This window comes from Silene latifolia, chromosome 1 (assembly GCF_048544455.1).
Source record: "Silene latifolia isolate original U9 population chromosome 1, ASM4854445v1, whole genome shotgun sequence".
In the NCBI taxonomy this organism is placed as follows: Eukaryota; Viridiplantae; Streptophyta; class Magnoliopsida; order Caryophyllales; family Caryophyllaceae; genus Silene; species Silene latifolia.
In genome coordinates, this window is record NC_133526.1 from 169829782 (window position 1) to 169836259 (window position 6478).

Here is a 6478-nt window from a genome sequence, read left to right on the forward strand (position 1 = left end):
CGGCTCTTGTTGGTGACTTTCTCCAAAATGGCTTTAATTTGGCGGTTAGAAACCTCCACTTGCCCACTAGTTTGAGGGTGGTAGGCAAGTGCGGTTTTGTGCCGCACTCCATGTGATTCAAGTAGAGCTTTGAAGGTACTCTTGCGGAAATGAGATCCGCCATCACTTATGACTACTCTTGGGGTTCCGAACCTTGGGAAAATCGTGCCTTTGAAAAGCTTCATCACAACCTTGCTATCATTGGTGGGGGAGGCAACCGCTTCAATCCATTTGGATACATAGTCCACCGCAACCAAGATGTATTCATTTCCACAAGAGTTGGGAAAGGGTCCCATGAAGTCTATGCCCCAACAATCAAAAAGCTCAATCTCCAATATGTTAGTCAAGGGCATCTCACTTCTCTTCCCAATGTTCCCAACCCTTTGGCAAGCATCACAAGATTTAACCAAGTAGTGAATGTCTTTGAACATGGAGGGCCAATAAAACCCACCTTGGAGGATCTTGGCAATTGTTCTAGAGGTGGCCAAGTGTCCTCCATAGGCGGAATTGTGAACTCGGTCAACAATCTCCAAGCCCTCCTCTCTTGAAACACATCTCCGGAATATTCCATCCCCACACTTGCGGAACAAGTGGGGATCATTCCAAAAGTATCTCCTAGCATCATTTCTCAATTTCCGCCTTTCTCTTGGTTCCATTTCATCCGGTAGGAAACCACTCACAATGTAGTTGGCAAGATCCGCAAACCAAGGGGTTTTGGCAGTAACTTCCATGAGTCCATCATCCCGCAACCACTCATTGATGGGTCCACTCTTGTCTTGTATCCCATGGTCTTCAACGGTCAATCTAGATAAGTGGTCGGCTACAACATTTTCCGAACCGGCCTTATCCTTAATCTCTAAATCAAATTCTTGAAGAAGAAGGACCCATCTCAAGAGTCGGGGCTTTGCATCTTTCTTCACCATCAATTGTCTCAAGGCGGTGTGATCGGAGTAAACCACCACCTTAGACCCAACAAGGTATTGCCGAAATTTCTCCACGGCATGAACAATTGCCAACATTTCCTTTTCGGTAGTAGCATATCCACATTGTGTTTGATCAAGAGTCTTGCTTGTGTAATATATCACATGATGCTTCTTATCCACAACTTGCCCAAGTACCGCACCAACCGCGAAGTCCGAAGCATCACACATTATCTCAAAGGGAAGATTCCAATCCGGAGATCGGATTATCGGTGCCGTGACCAATGCTCTCTTCAACCTATTAAAAGCTTCAAGACAAGAATCATCAAACACAAAGGGGGAATCCTTAAGGAGTAATGAGGTTAGGGGCTTTGCTATTTTTGAAAAATCCTTGATAAAACGCCGATAAAACCCGGCATGGCCTAGAAAACTTCTCACTCCCTTAACATTAGAAGGGGGTGACAAGTTTTCTATGACCGCAACTTTGGCCCCATCGACCTCAATACCCCTCCTTGAAACGATGTGACCGAGGACAACCCCTTCCTCAACCATGAAATGGCACTTTTCCCAATTAAGGACGAGGTTATGCTCCTCACACCGTTTCAACACACAAGCCAAGTTCTCAAGACCAAGCTCAAACGAGTCTCCATGGACACTAAAGTCGTCCATGAATACTTCCATGCTTTTTTCAAGGAAATCGGAAAATATTGCCATCATGCACCTTTGAAAGGTGCCGGGCGCATTACAAAGCCCGAATGGCATCCTACGGTAGGCATAGACCCCTATTGGACAAGTGAAGGTCGTCTTCTCTTGGTCATCCGGGTGGATGGGAATTTGAAAAAACCCGGAATAACCGTCTAAGAAGCAATAATATGCATGGCCCGCGAGCCTTTCTAGCATTTGGTCAATGAAGGGAATTGGGAAGTGGTCCTTGAGGGTGGCGGCATTGAGCTTGCGGTAGTCAATACACATTCGCCACCCGGTCACGGGTCTAGTGGGTAGGGTGGTGCCATCCTCTTGTTCAACCATTTGTATCCCCCCCTTTTTGGGTACCACGTGGACCGGACTAACCCATTTGCTATCGGTAATTTGGTATATAATACCGGCCTCTAGGAGTTTCAACACTTCATTTTTCACCACCTCGGCCATCTTTGGGTTAATCCGCCTAAGACCGTCAACCTTGGGTTGACTCCCCTCTTCCAAAACTATTCTATGCATGCACAAACTCGGACTTAAGCCCTTGATGTCATCAATGCTATACCCAAGTGCTCCTCTATGAGTTTTCAAGATTTCCAAAAGCTTCTTTTCTTGGGACTCACTTAGGTTAGCATTAACGATCACCGGATAGGCCTCTCCCTCATCAAGGAAAGCATATTTGAGTGAGGGAGGCAAGGGTTTGAGTTGTACCTTTGGAGGGAAAAAGCCCTCCACTTTCTTCAATAGTTCCTCATCAACTTCGTGATCCTCTTTCATTGCCTCATCATGCAAAGAGATTTGAAAAACCTCTTCCATCTCCGCCTCTTCACGGGCTACTTCGTGCACTACTTCATCAATTACCTCAATTGTGCTCAATCTTTCTACACTTGGACCTTTCATCAAATTTGGCAAGTTAAATTCGATTTTGTTGCCCTCAATTTGGAAGGTTAGCCGCCCATTCTTCACATCAATGAGTACTCCTCCGGTAGCCAAAAATGGCCTACCTAGGATGATGGGAGTATGGCTATCCTCCGGAATATCAAGGACAACAAAATCGGTGGGAATCAAAAACTTTCCAACCTTGACGGGCACGTCCTCAAGCACCCCCATAGGGCATTTGACGGACCTATCCGCCAATTGGAGAGTCATGGTAGTGGGAGCCAAGTTTTGAATGCCAATCCTTTTTGCAACTTTCAAAGGAATAACACTAACACTTGCTCCCAAGTCACAAAGAGCTCTTGATATAGGAACACCGCCAACTACACAAGGAATGGAAAAGCTTCCCGGGTCACCAAGTTTAGTGGGCAATTTGTTAAGGATATGAGCACTACATGCTTCTTCCATAGCCACTATTTCTTGGTCACCCAAGACTCTTTTCCTTGTCAAAATGTCTTTTAAAATTTTTGAGTAGGTTGGCATGTTCATTATCACCTCCGTAAAGGGTAGGGTAACCTCAAGTTTCTCAAGCATATCACAAAATTTGGCATACTTGAGGTTTTCCCTACTCTTTATGGCTCTTGAAGGGTAAGGAATTTTAGAAACAAGTTGGGAATTGGAAGATACCTTTGGAGGAGCCGAACTTTTTGTTACCTTTTTATAATGTTGCAAAGGTACTTCTTCAATAGCTTCCTCCTCATAAGAGAGGTCTTCCACATATCCATCAACATCCTTGTCCACTTGAATTCCTCTTCTAGTCAAATCTTCACAAGCCTTCTTTCCTTTCTTGTCTTCAGTAGCTTTACCCGAAGCCTCAATGGGTGAGCTTTCCTCTTCATCATCCATTTCTACCTCATTCCCCTTGGGATCTTCATCAACTTCCAACTCAAGGTCTTTGTAAGGGTCCTCAAGCTCTAAACCACTCCTTAGCACTACCGCATGAGCATGGTGGCTATTTGAGGCATCTTTGGAGCTTTGTCCTTGAGCCAACAAACCACCGGGCGGCCTTTGAGGGTTAGGCATAGCATGAGAAGCCATCCTAGATTCCATTTCCCTCATGTCCTTAAGAAATGTAGCTCTCAAGTTTGCTTGTTCTTGTTGAGTAGCTTTAGCAAAATTAGCTATCTCTTGGCTATGTTGAAGTTGCATGTTCTTAATCATCTTCAAAAGCTCTACTTGAGAGAGCTCACCTTGGGGTTCTTGATGAGGTTGGTTGGCTATGGGTAAAGGGAACCCATAGTCATATCTAGCATTGGGACCTTGGTTGTTGTTTTGCCCCCCTTGGAAGTTAGCTCTAGGACCATAGTTGTTGAAGTTTGATCCTTGACCTTGTTCTTGAGGCCCTTGAACATACCCTTGCCCAAATCCTTGATTTGCTTGATTTACTTGATTCCCTTGGTAAAACCCTTGGTTGCTTTGGTTTCCACCAAACTCTTGGTACCCTTGTTGTTGGTTGCCATAGTTTTGGGGTTGATTGTTGCTTGACCATTGGTTTTGATTTCCGGAATTATTTCTTGGGTTTGGGAGAATTCCCCTTGGTTGAGCAAAACCGGGTGGATTTTTTTGGATTTGTGATTGGAGATGTTGGGGGTTTTGAACATTGGTGCTTTTGTAACTAAAGTTGGGGTGGTTCTTTAACCCGGGGTGGTAGAAATTGGTATTTGGATTGTAGGTGTTTGGGTTGTTGTAAGGAGGCCTTGGAGGTCTAGGATTGTTGTTGTAACTTTGAAAAGCGTTTACCTCTTGAGCATTCTCTTCATAGGCACCATTGTAATTGTTGCCACACAAGTCATATGTATGACCACTTCCTCCACAAAGTTCACAACTCGCGACTTGAGCCACTTCTTCCATGGGTGCCCCATATGAGGTTGCGGCTTGATTCACTTGATTTCTTGAAAACTTCTCAAATTGTTTTGTAAGTAAGTCAAGCTTGGCATTTGTCTCGGAGTTGGAGGCATTTTCCTTAGGAAATTTCCCATTCCTTCGTAGCATGTTCCCTCTAGAACCATAGTTTGCCTCCGAATCTACCATTTTCTTGATCAATGCCGTGCCCTCTTCATCACTCAAGTGGTCAAAACCTCCCCCCGCGGAGGCATTTACCATCTCCTTAGTTCTTGGTAGTAAAGTTTGGAAGAATGTTTGAGTGATGTACCATTCCGGTATCCCATGGTGGGGGCAACTCGCTATCAAGTCTTGATAACGGTCCCAAGCTTCACCCAAAGACTCCCCATCCTCTTGTTGGAACGTATGGATCTCATTACGGAGCATCGCGGTCTTGGAGGAAGGGTAATACTTGGCCATGAATGCTTTAGCCAAAGCATCCCAAGTAGTGAAAGTATCCGGTGGGTGGATGTTCAACCATCGGTCCGCTTTGCCCGTCAATGAAAAGGGGAACAACATCATTCTCAAGGTGTCTTCGGACACCCCATTCTTCTTCATCATTGAAACTTTTCTTTTAAACTTCCGGAGATGAGCATGGGCATCCTCTTCAATATGCCCCTCGAACAAGTCCTTCTCAATTAACCCAACTTGGGCGGGATGCATTTCAAAGTTGTTTGGGGCCAAGGTGCCAAAATTGATAGGGTTACATGAATCATTATGGTTAGGCCGGTTATGATCTCTAAGAGCCATTTGTGGTGGTGGGTTTGGTTCTTGATGTGGTGGTGTTTGAGGTGGGCTATTATAATTAGGGAAATTATGAAATGGGTTTTCTAGTAGAGTCTCAATTGTGAGGTTTGGTTGAAGTGTGGTTGTGGTATCAATATTTTGTGGGATGTGTGAATTTGGTTGGTCCAAGTTTGCTTGAGGGGAACTATTCCTAACTCTCTCAAGGGTCCTTGTCCTCAAGGTTCTAAAAAGCCTTTCGGGGTCGGAGTTGAAGAGAAGAGCTTGGTGGTTTCTTCTAGGCATGCACTTGACAAACCGTTAGTCTCCTACTGTTTTTACACACTAGGGGAAGGCAAGAAATCACACACTCTACAAAGAACACACAACTACTAAAACAAACTAACAATTGAGATAAGACTAAAGCAAAGACTCTAAATAAAACTAAGCATAACCTAACGCCATCCCCGGCAACGGCGCCATTTGATAGGTAGGAATTTGTCGTCACTTCCCAATCAAAAACAATTTATAAGAACCCAAATTAAGTAGTATAATTAGGGTGTCGAACACGAAGATGGCGGGGGTGTATACTTGGTTTGTTTAAGTCCTATTTTAGCCTAATAATGAAAGAGGTTTGATTTATGATAAACTAAGATGCAAATAAGGAATAAAATTAAACTAAATGCAATTGTAATTGATCAATATGAGAAAGACTAGAGCTTTCGGGTTCACTCGGGTCATTGGGCATGAAACAAGACAAATAAGGGGAATAGGTGATTCAATTAGTCAAGAAATTATGCCTAATGTCTTAGGGCACCTAGAATTCGTTAACCCACTTTCATGTGATTAACTAAAACCCGTCACACACATACACAAAGATCATCCAATAGTCTACACACCAAGATTGTTCATCCATTAGTATAGACACCAAGACAACTAAACATGTGAGAAAATACTCAAACTTTCATAGGAGCAATTCTACAAACACTTCATGTGCAAGAAAGTGACAACCAATAAAACACCCTATTCCTTATAATTCTAACCCAAAATCGTACCCATTATAGACCCGAGATCCCCCTAAGCCCTAGAGGAGAACTACTCACACATGTTTAAGGATGAAAAACTAACAATAAAATGGAACAAAATACAAACAAGTATGGTAAACATAATAAAGATAGAAACTTTGAATGAAAACATTAAGTAAAGAACATAAATGTAAACAAATGAAAATAAATGCAAACAAAAGGTGAGAATTGTACCAACAAAGAGGAAAGTAACAATCT

At 43.4% G+C, this 6478-nt stretch overlaps 1 non-coding gene across 1 annotated transcript; it reads left to right on the top strand.

Moving 5' to 3' along the window:
- The first annotated feature begins 4752 nt into the window (after window positions 1–4752).
- LOC141620084 (small nucleolar RNA R71) lies at window positions 4753–4859 on the top strand. Its single transcript, XR_012531879.1, has one exon. It is a non-coding gene; the product is annotated as a small nucleolar RNA R71 (small nucleolar RNA).
- Window positions 4860–6478: the final 1619 nt, after the last annotated feature.